The sequence below is a fragment of the Lathyrus oleraceus genome, chromosome 1 (genome assembly GCF_024323335.1).
Source record: "Lathyrus oleraceus cultivar Zhongwan6 chromosome 1, CAAS_Psat_ZW6_1.0, whole genome shotgun sequence".
Classification (NCBI taxonomy): domain Eukaryota; kingdom Viridiplantae; phylum Streptophyta; class Magnoliopsida; order Fabales; family Fabaceae; genus Lathyrus; species Lathyrus oleraceus.
In genome coordinates, this window is record NC_066579.1 from 343844974 (window position 1) to 343855505 (window position 10532).

Below are 10532 nucleotides of genomic sequence, written 5' to 3' on the forward strand. Positions count from 1 at the left end.
AACGGCACCTGATCCAGAATAGGTATACCCACAAGATAAGCATACTTCTCAAGGGTAGGCAAAAGCTGGAAATCCGGAAACGTGAAGCAACGGTACAAGGGATCATAAAACTGCACCAATACACTCATCAATCCTTCATCCACCTGAGTGGTCAGAAGAAGAAGAAGCTTCCCAAAACGAGCCTTGAAATCCAAGGGATCTAATACATAAGATGTCAAATTCCTTAACTCTTTCAAATCTGGTTGTCTGAAACTGTACTTCTTTGTATTCCTTCTTTGTCTTTCCATGTCTGAAAATTTTGCAAATAAACCCCCTTAAGTTCCTTGAAAATTTTCTTATTATTTTGATGATATGAATGCGAATGGGTGCATGAATGCATGAATGCAACAATCACACTCAAGGATCAAGCAAAGCACACCAAACAAAGGTCATGGGATGGATCATGTTATCCTTAATATCAATCATCCATTTTGGTGGATTATGGTTTACACCTTATCAACACCCAAGTTTCATTGATATTAAGGATTCATGAACGGATCAACCATGAATCAAGGGTTTGTTGCAAGTCACGAGCATGGAGTTTAGGTTAAGAACCACCCAAAAGAAGTGTACTAAGGTTTAAACCTGCCAAACATGTTCTACAAGAGGTTCCCATAGTCATCATCCCATCTTTTGGATATTATCGGAGAAACGAGTACTCGTATTCCAAAAATATTCTCAAGAGAGACTCTTATGAGTGTAGTATCGCGAATCAATCGTATCAAATCTTACACTTGAATGACCTTCGCACTACATCCTAAGCATAGGTCAAGATGGGTTTGGTAAACTAAGGTCCTTGGCTTCTAAGGTCTATATTAGAAAAGTAATGTCTAACCACAACTTACTTGTGTGACATTATTGATCCCAACATAACCTCCACCAAGTGAATGGACTTGCAAGTCAACTTGCTAAGGAATAACTCCACACAAGTCGAAAAGACTATGCCATTCTTCTATCCTAAGTGCACTCGAGTTCGGGTATAGAACTCATCTCACGAAGATCACCAAGCATACAAGGAATTAATATTCAAACAATTCAATCATTACATACAATACAGTAATCCCAAATTGCACAAAAATATGTCACAAAAAAATATACAATACAATACAACAAATATGAAAAGTAGGCAAAACCCACTAGGCAAATTATTTGTCCCCAGCAGAGTCGCCATTTTTCTATAGCGGGGTATTCGTTACCATTAGAGATATTGACTAAATCCAAGGTAAATCATACAAGTCGAGTCGCCACCGCACTTCTATTTATCCAAAGGAATGGTTAGAAAGCGAACAAAAACCTAAAAGTTTTATCGAATCAAAAACAAGTAAAAATATCAGAGATCTGGGTAAGGGGGTTGGTTATGCAATTGGAAGGTGTTAGGCACCCAAAGCATCCTAGGTACTCCTAGGGAGCCCTTTTCACATTTGTTGTAAGGTTGTTATTTTTTTTTTTTGTGAAAATTTATTTGTGCAAACATGATTGAAGGGATGAGAAAAGAATATACAAATTTATTTACATTTTGTGTTTGAATGGATGAACCCATTGCCTACGTACCATCTTAAAAAAAGATTAGGATCAAAATCTCGTAGTTTGGGATAAAAAAATTCAAAAAAAAATTGGTGAATTGATTGGTCCAAAAACCTTAAGGTCTTTTGTTATCAAAGGGAGAAAACTCAACCTAAAACCACAAATCCACCATGTGAGGATAACTTCAACATGCTAGTGAGGGGTTAACCCTATAATAAGCATGGAAGACTCATTGTCCATCACTAAGGATAAAGGTGAGTAGTATATCTACCTCAAGGATAATTCAAACCTAATAGCTAATGGTTATAAAAAAAGGGTTTGATTAAGAAGGTGGCCATTGAAACCACAAAAAGTATTTGAATGGGTTATATTTACCAATTAAAAGTATTTACAAAAATATGGTTAAAGTGGATTAAAAGGTTCAATTCAGAATAAGTGTTATGAAAAATAAGTTTTGAAAATCAAAAGCATAAGGCTTAGGTTTCTAATGTTGAAAACAAAAGTTATTGTTTGCACAAAAAGTTTTGGCTTGGGTTAGAATGGGGAAAAAAAAGAAGGGTTAAATTCCTAAACATACAAGAGATAAGGAAAAAGAAAATAAAACCACATTAGGAGTTCCCCTCTTGAGATCATATTGATGATCCAAGTAGCTCCCATCCTTTGGAATAAGCAGTCACAAACAAATATCTCAAGTCATTAAGCACAAGTAATCAGAATAAACCTCTAGGGGGTATCCCACAAATAAAGTGGAACAACAGGCCATCTCTGCAAGAGTCATGTGAGCCCTCACAAAAAAGCTCAACAAACAGGTTAGAGAAACAAGATAGGGTAATCAAGAGTTGCCCCCAAATCAAAATGTAACCACATGAATCATGCCATTAAAATTCACAAAAAAGCTCACAAAAAGCAACCAAGGGCAGGAGGCCTAAACCTCTTGTCAAACACATACATTAAAAGGGTATCAAAAAATGTCAGGTTGAAAGTATAAAGTAGTGGAAATAGGGCATACCTGATTGGGGAGGATCGATTGAAATTGAGTTGCACCCGTGAGGTTTGCAGAGCAATCTGAGGGTTTATATGAGAGGGAATTGGTTCTTTGTCGATGAGTTCCCTTCAGCCTCTGGAGGTTGCTCTGAACTTTGTTAGCTCTTCTCTCACTTTCTTTTTCCTGCCAGGGTAATAGGAATGACATCTCCTTTTGTTTCGCCGAAACTCTGAATTTATAACCTGGTTTTTGTGGACCTGTGGGCTCAAATGAGAGAGGCCCAAGTCCAAATTTTTTTTTGTTATATTTTATTTATTTATTCATTTATTTATTTTTCTTTATTTTTCTTATTTTTTCGTTTTACTTTTTTGCTTTTTTATTTTTTTATTTTTTTATTTTTTTTTTTATTTTTTTTTTATATTTTTTTTTTAGTAAACAAAATTAAGAGAAACAATGATGTATTATTCAAGCATGCTTGGTGATCTCAAACCAATCACAAGGAGTCCCACCCAAAGGCAAAGGGAACCAAGATGCTCATGATCCTTGATGCTATGCAAATGCAATGTTATGATGACATGAGGGATCTTAGGGTCAAAATTGGGGTCTTACAGACCTCATAGCTCTTAACCCTGGACAGGGTGAGCTCATGACAAAAAGTGGGGATTCAGAAAGGTGGAACCCTCTCCATTGACCGACCGGATAAAAGATCTTGGGCTTTTGTTCTGAAGCATCGACACGTAGTGTGAGCATAAAGAATGACACACTGAATAACAGGAGATTGATTATTAATCCCTTTTATCCGTCAATTGCCTCTTCATGGAGGTCTTTAGCACTCGTGCCTCTTCTTGGAGGTCTTTGGGGCACAAAAGTAAACACACAAAAACATTGCCTCCTATCGAGGTCTTCCAGCTAAGAAAGCGGTAAAATGCGGGAAAGATAAAGGGATCAAGAGATATACCACACGGATAAAAATCCGAAGTAATAACTACTAAAGAAGCAAGAAACCCGATGATCTCTCAGGATGATTGGAGAGATCGATTGAAATTGAATTGCCCGGTTGGGGTTTGCAAAGCAATCTTAGGGTTTATATGAGATGGAATTGGTAGAGGTAATCCTGTGCAAAAGAGTTTTTTCTTCAGTGTCTATGGAGGCTGCTCTGAATTCTGTTAGCTTCTTCTCTAACTATCTCTTCTAGGGTTTTTCCACTGAATTTATAACCTGATTTTCGTGGCTTTGTGGGCTCAAATGAGAGAGGTCCAAGTCCAAGATTTTTCTGTTATACTTTTAAAATGCGTGGGCTTCACCTAGCGAAGAATCTGCTCGCCTAGCGAGCATGACAGTTCAGACTCTGGTGGCTCGCTAGGCGAACCATTCTGCTCGCCTAGCGAGCATGACAGTTCAAGTCATCTTTCCAAATTTGTAACATGTGCGCTGGACCTTTGTTCCTTCAAGAGTAATATGTCGAATGATGAATAGGCCTCATTTGAACATGTTGGATGTAACTCAAGTTATTCCCTAGCCATTTGACCTTCAGTTGACCAACAATTGACTTTCGATTTCACAGTTGAATTTTGAACTGTACTGAGCCTGTTAAGCTTGATCTTATGAAGGAAACCTCTGAAAATGAAACCAATTGACTTGGATGATATCCAAGCTTCTTGGAAGATAAACTCTTGGAGCTAATTCTGATTGACATGATGAAATGCAATATGAAATGTTAAATGACCTAAAATGAATGCATGAATGAGGAGGGCAAATTTGAGGTGCTACAGCTGCCCCTATTCAATCAACTGTGAACCTGAACGGATGAAAGCAGCGACCATCAGACCTTCAAGGTAAACAGGGATTGAATACCAAAAGAACCGAAGAATTTGCACTCTGTAGGTGACGAAGCGAGGAAAGCGAGGTCATTTACTGATGGCGGCTTCAAAACAAATTTGATATTTACCAATATCAAAGAGAGCAGGGCCATTTACCGATGGCGGCTTCAAAACAAATTTGATATTTACCGATATCGAAGAAAGCGAAGCCATTTACCGATGGCGGCTTTAAAACAAATTTGATATTTACCGATATCGAAGAAAGCGAGGCCATTTACCGATGGCGGCTTTAAAACAAATTTGATATTTACCGATATCAAAGAAAGCGAGGCCATTTACCGATGGCGACTTCAAAACAAATTTGATATTTACCGATATCAAAGAAAGCGAGGCCATTTACCGATGGCGGCTTCAAAACAAATTTGATATTTACCGATATCAAAGAAAGTGAGGCCATTTACCGATGGCGGCTTTACTGGGGAGGAAAAAGATGTTTACAAGTTAAACAAGACCAGACATTTACCGATGACTGGGAAGGAGTTCGATGTTTACCGACATCGAACAATGATGTTTAAAAGTGAAACAAGACCAGACATTTACCGATGACTGGGAAGGAACCCGATGTTTATCGACATCGAACAATGATGTTTACCGACACCAAAGAAAGAATACACTTATGAAACGAAACCATTTACCGATGGCGAAAATGAAACACTCGATATTTACGGATAGCGAACCTGCTGAGGAATCTTAAACGACAAAACCATTTACCGATGGTTAACAAGCGGCTGATGTTTACCGACATCGAACAATGATGTTTACCGACACCAAAGAAAGGAAAGGACACACATGGGTGTTGACATAACGATTTTTTGTAGACACCATGCGAGACATGCCATTTACTGATGGCCAACAATTGGAATTCGATGTTTACCGACATCGAAAGATGATGTGTGCCGACATCAAAGAAAAGCACAAACATTTACGGGGATCAACATGACACTTACCGGTATCGCAAGGACGATATTTACATATGTCAAAATAAGGCAGACACTTGTCGGGGATTGGTGAGAAAATAAATCTCACTGGGATTATCGATTCTGAATGTTGCCAAGAGCAACTGCTGCAAATGTGCTATACTGATATGAAAAAATGATCTGTCTCTGCTGGAGATATGATCCAATCTGGTCTAATACATGTATGCATATGTTTGAATTTTTCATGGCGTAATGCTTCACACTGAATGGAAATGCTACGCGATTTGAGAATGCGAATGCAAATGATGATTACTATATGCAAGATGCAAAGGGAGGAAAACTCCTGTTGGGAAAGCAAATGATCACTTTACTTAGCACACAATTTCTGATTTGATCTTCCAACTCTGTGGGGACATAAAACAATTCTGCTGAGGATACTATTCTCGGAACGGTAGAGAAACCAACTCAACTGGGGAGTCACTTGTTGGGAAAACACCAACCTCTCGACCATGCCAGGGAAACAAATTCTGAACTCGACTTAGACGACCCAACTTCTTACACGACTGGACAATGTTGAAACAACAGGGTCTTCCTTCGGACAAACTTTGGCTCATCTGCTTTAGCCATCAATCAAAGATAGTAACTTGCAAAACGGCAGGATATACATGCCCCAGGGGATCGTACGGACAAAATATACTCAAGTGTACTCAACATTCAAAATGATTTTCAGATGTTTTATCTTTCCGCATGTCATTGTCTAGCCTTCATGTTTTTAGATGCAATGTTTATCAAAAATTCAAACGTTTTGCAAACAAGACAGTGGAATAAAATTAAAAAAAAGAGAGCAATTTGACTGAATAACGACTTTTACTGATTGAAAATGGCCTATAAAGGAAAATACATCAGGAAGCAATTCCTAGGAAGAGGTAATTGCACCAAAAGAGAAAATAAACTATTCTATTGGCAATGTGAACACGGCATTCCACTATTTTCTAATTCTGTTATGACTCATAGATCTTCAATTTCCCCTAAATTCTTTGCTTTCTGAGAAGAGTGATTGGACCGATCATATCCTTCAAGATGGTAGACACTGAAACACGATGAAGTACGGATAACTCAGACTGTAGTCTTCGCTTTAATCCCTCTTTTGCCTGGACCGCCTTTTCAGGTTTTCAATCCACCGGGATACCCATTTTTGCCTGAGCCGCCTTTGCAGGTTTTCGACTCACCGGGTGTACATATTATTTTTATTCTTTATCCCTAACTTTTGCCCGAACCTTTTTCTTTTCTTTTTTTTCTCTTGGTTCGCCGGGATGCCCTTTTTTGCCTGGACTTTCTCTTTTTTGTCCAGCGGGTCAGTTTATGCGAAGTATTTTTTGACTACATCTGAATTCACAGGAGACGGAAAATCTTCACCATCCATAGTTGTAAGCATCAAGGCTCCACCAGAAAAGACCTTTTTAACAACATATGGACCTTCATAATTTGGAGTCCACTTGCCCCTGTTATCTGTACCGGGAGGAAGGATCCTCTTCAAAACTAAGTCGCCTATCTGATAGCTTCGAGGATGCACTTTCTGATCAAAGGCCTTCTTCATCCTTCTCTGATATAGTTATCCATGGCACACAGCTGCTAATCTCTTTTCCTCAATTAAATTTAACTCATAAAACCTAGCTTGAACCCACTCAGCCTCGTCAAGTTTTACATCCATCATCACACTCAAAGAAGGGATTTCAACTTCTACTGGCAAGACTGCCTCTATGCCATACACAAGTGAAAACGGAGTTTCCCCGGTTGACGTACGCACTGAGGTACGATACCCATGCAAAGCGAAAGGCAACATCTCATGCCAATCCTTGTACATCACAACCATCTTTTGCACAATCTTCTTAATGTTCTTGTTTGCCGCCTCTACAGCACCATTCATCTTTGGTCTGTAAGGAGAAGAATTATGATGTTCGATCTTAAAGTCTTTGTAAAGCTCTTTCATCATCTTGTTATTGAGATTCGAACCATTATCAGTGATGATTCTCTCAGGAACCCCATAACGACAAATAATTTCTTTCTTAATGAATCGAGCAACCACTTGTCTGGTAACATTGGCATAGGAAGCTTCTTCCACCCACTTGGTAAAGTAATCAATCACGACTAGGATGAAGCGATGTCCATTAGAAGCAGTAGGTTCAATCTTTCTAATCATATTGATGCCCCACATCGCGAATGGCCAAGGAGAATTCATAATATTCAGAGGGTTTGGTGGCACATGCACTTTATCTGCATAGATCTGACATTTGTGGCACTTCCGAGCGTATTTGAAACAATCAGATTCCATGGTTATCCAGTAATAACCGGCTCTTAACAACTTCTTGGCCATTGCATAACCGCCAACATGGGTACCGAAAGATCCCTCGTGTACTTCCTGCATTAACATGTCTGCTTCGTGTCTAACCACGCATCTGAGCAGAACCATGTCAAAGTTCCTCTTGTACAACACATCATCCTTGTTCAAGTAAAAGCTTCCAGCTAGCCTTCTCAGTGTCTTCTTGTCATTCTTTGACGCTCCTTCAAGATACTCTTGGATTTTGAGGAAATTCTTAATATCATAAAACCACGGCTTCTCATCAGTAACAGACTCGGCTGCAAACACATACGCAGGCCTCTCGAGTCGATTCACAGCAACGTGTGGCACATGATTCTGCCAATGAACTTTAATCATGGAAGACAATGTGGCTAAGGCATCAGCCATTTGATTTTCATCTCGGGGTACATGATACAACTTTACTGTCTTGAAGAAAGTCAGGATCCTCCTGGTGTAATCTCTATAAGGAATCAAATGTGGCTGATGAGTATTCCAGTCTCCATTGACCTGGTTAATCACTAGAGCAGAATCTCCATAAATGTCCATAGTTTTGATCATTAGATCGATGGCTTCCTCAATCCCCATGATACAGGCCTCGTACTCAGCTTCGTTGTTGGTTACTTCAAAAGTCAATCTGGCAGAAAAAGGTATGTGCGCACCTTTAGGATTAATGAGTACTGCTTCAACACCATTTCCATTCACATTTACCGCCCCATCAAACATCAGTGCCCGCTTGTCATCGGGATCCGGTCCTTCCTCGACAAGAGGCTCTTCATAATCTTTCATCTTTAATTACATGATATCTTCATCGGGGAATTCAAACATCATCGGCTGATAGTCATCAATTGGTTGCTCGGCAAGGTAATCAGACAAAATACTACCCTTGATGGCCTTTTGCGACGTGTACTGGATATCATACTCTGTCAAAATCATCTACCAATGAGCCACTCATCCGGTAAGAGCCAGCTTTTCAAAGATATACTTTATTGGGTCCATCTTAGAAATCAACAAGGTAGTATGATTCAACATATACTGTCTTAGTCGGCGAGCAGCCCATGCCAAAGCGCATCAAGTTTTCTCGAGCAGCGAATATCTTGTTTCACAGTCGGTAAACTTTTTGATAAGGTAGTATATTGCATGCTCTTTTCGACCAGACTCGTCATGCTGTCCCAATACACACCCCATCAAATTCTCTGTTACTGAAAGGTACATTATCAGAGGCCTCCCAGGAACTGGAGGTATAAGAATTGGAGGTTTCTGCAAATATTCTTTTATCTTATCAAAAGCCTTTTGACAATCATTGTTCCACCTGATTGCTTGATCTTTTCTTAGCAATATAAATATCGGTTCACACGTAGCTATTAGGTGAGATATGAACCGCGCAATGTAGTTCAGCCTCCCTAAAAACCCGCGAACCTGCTTTTCCGTTCTTGGTTCAGGCATTTCTTGAATAGCTTTTACTTTCGCTGGATCAACCTCAATCCCTTTCTCACTGACAATGACACCTAACAGCTTTCCAGATCTCACTCCAAACGTACACTTGTTTGGATTCAGCCTCAGTTTGAACTTTCTCAATCTTTCGAACAACTTTTGCAAGTTTACCAAGTGTTCCTCTTCTGTCTGAGACTTCGCAATCATATCGTCCACGTACAATTCAATTTCTTTGTGCATCATGTCATGAAAGAGAGTCGTCATAGCTCTTTGGTAGGTAGCACCGGCGTTCTTCAACCCAAATGGCATTACCTTATAACAGAACATGCCCTAAGGTGTAATGAATGTCGACTTCTCCATGTCTTCTGGCGCCATCTTGATCTGATTATAGCCAGAAAATCCATCCATGAAAGAGAAAACCGAGGATTGAGCAGTGTTATCGACCAATACATCAATGTGAGGTAATGGGAAGTCATCTTTCAGTCTGGCTTTGTTTAAATCTCGGTAATCGACACACATCCTGACTTTACCATCCTTCTTCGGCACGGGTACGATGTTGGCCACCCAAGGGGGATAGTTGGTAACTGCTAGAAAACTTACATCCAACTGTTTCTGAACCTCCTCTTTAATCTTGACAGCCATATCAGGACTAGTTCTGCGAAGCTTCTACTTTACCCAAGGACAATCTTCTTTGAGAGGTAGCCTGTGCACCACAATATCTGTATCCAAACCAGGCATATCTTGATACGACCATGCGAATACATCCACATATTCTTGCAGCATTTCAATCAGCCCTCTCTTGACCTTTTCCTCTAAAGCATCCCCTATCTTGATCTCTTTCTTTGCGTCCTCAGTATCAAGGTTAATGACTTCCAACTCTTCCTGATAAGGTTGAATGACCCTTTCCTCCTGTTTCAATAGTCTGGCCAATTCTTTGGGGAGTTCACAATCTTCTTCACTCTCCTCTTCGGCTTGGTAAATGGGATTATCAAAGTCATACTGAGCCATAACAGAACTGTTTTTAATGGAATCCGCAAGATCAATTCTGCACGAATGACGTTTCATGCTTTATTTTAGAAAAGAGTTCAAGGAAGTCACAAAAAAACATTGCAATTTTTATTGTTTTGAAAATGAAAGTAAAAACAGAAAGATAGTGAGCACAAATTTGATTGCAAAACGTCCTTTATTGATGATAATCATTGAAAATTCAAAACATGATGTGGCCCTACAATGAACCACTACGCCTTGGGCAGAGCGTAGGGCTTTCATGCAAAATGCAAAACAAAAGAAAATTACTGTCTGAAGAGTAACTTGGACTATTTCTTCAGTAGTCCAGTTGTTGATCTTCTCCCCTGGAGCACACGGGCGCACCCAATTATTCATATCATAATCACCGT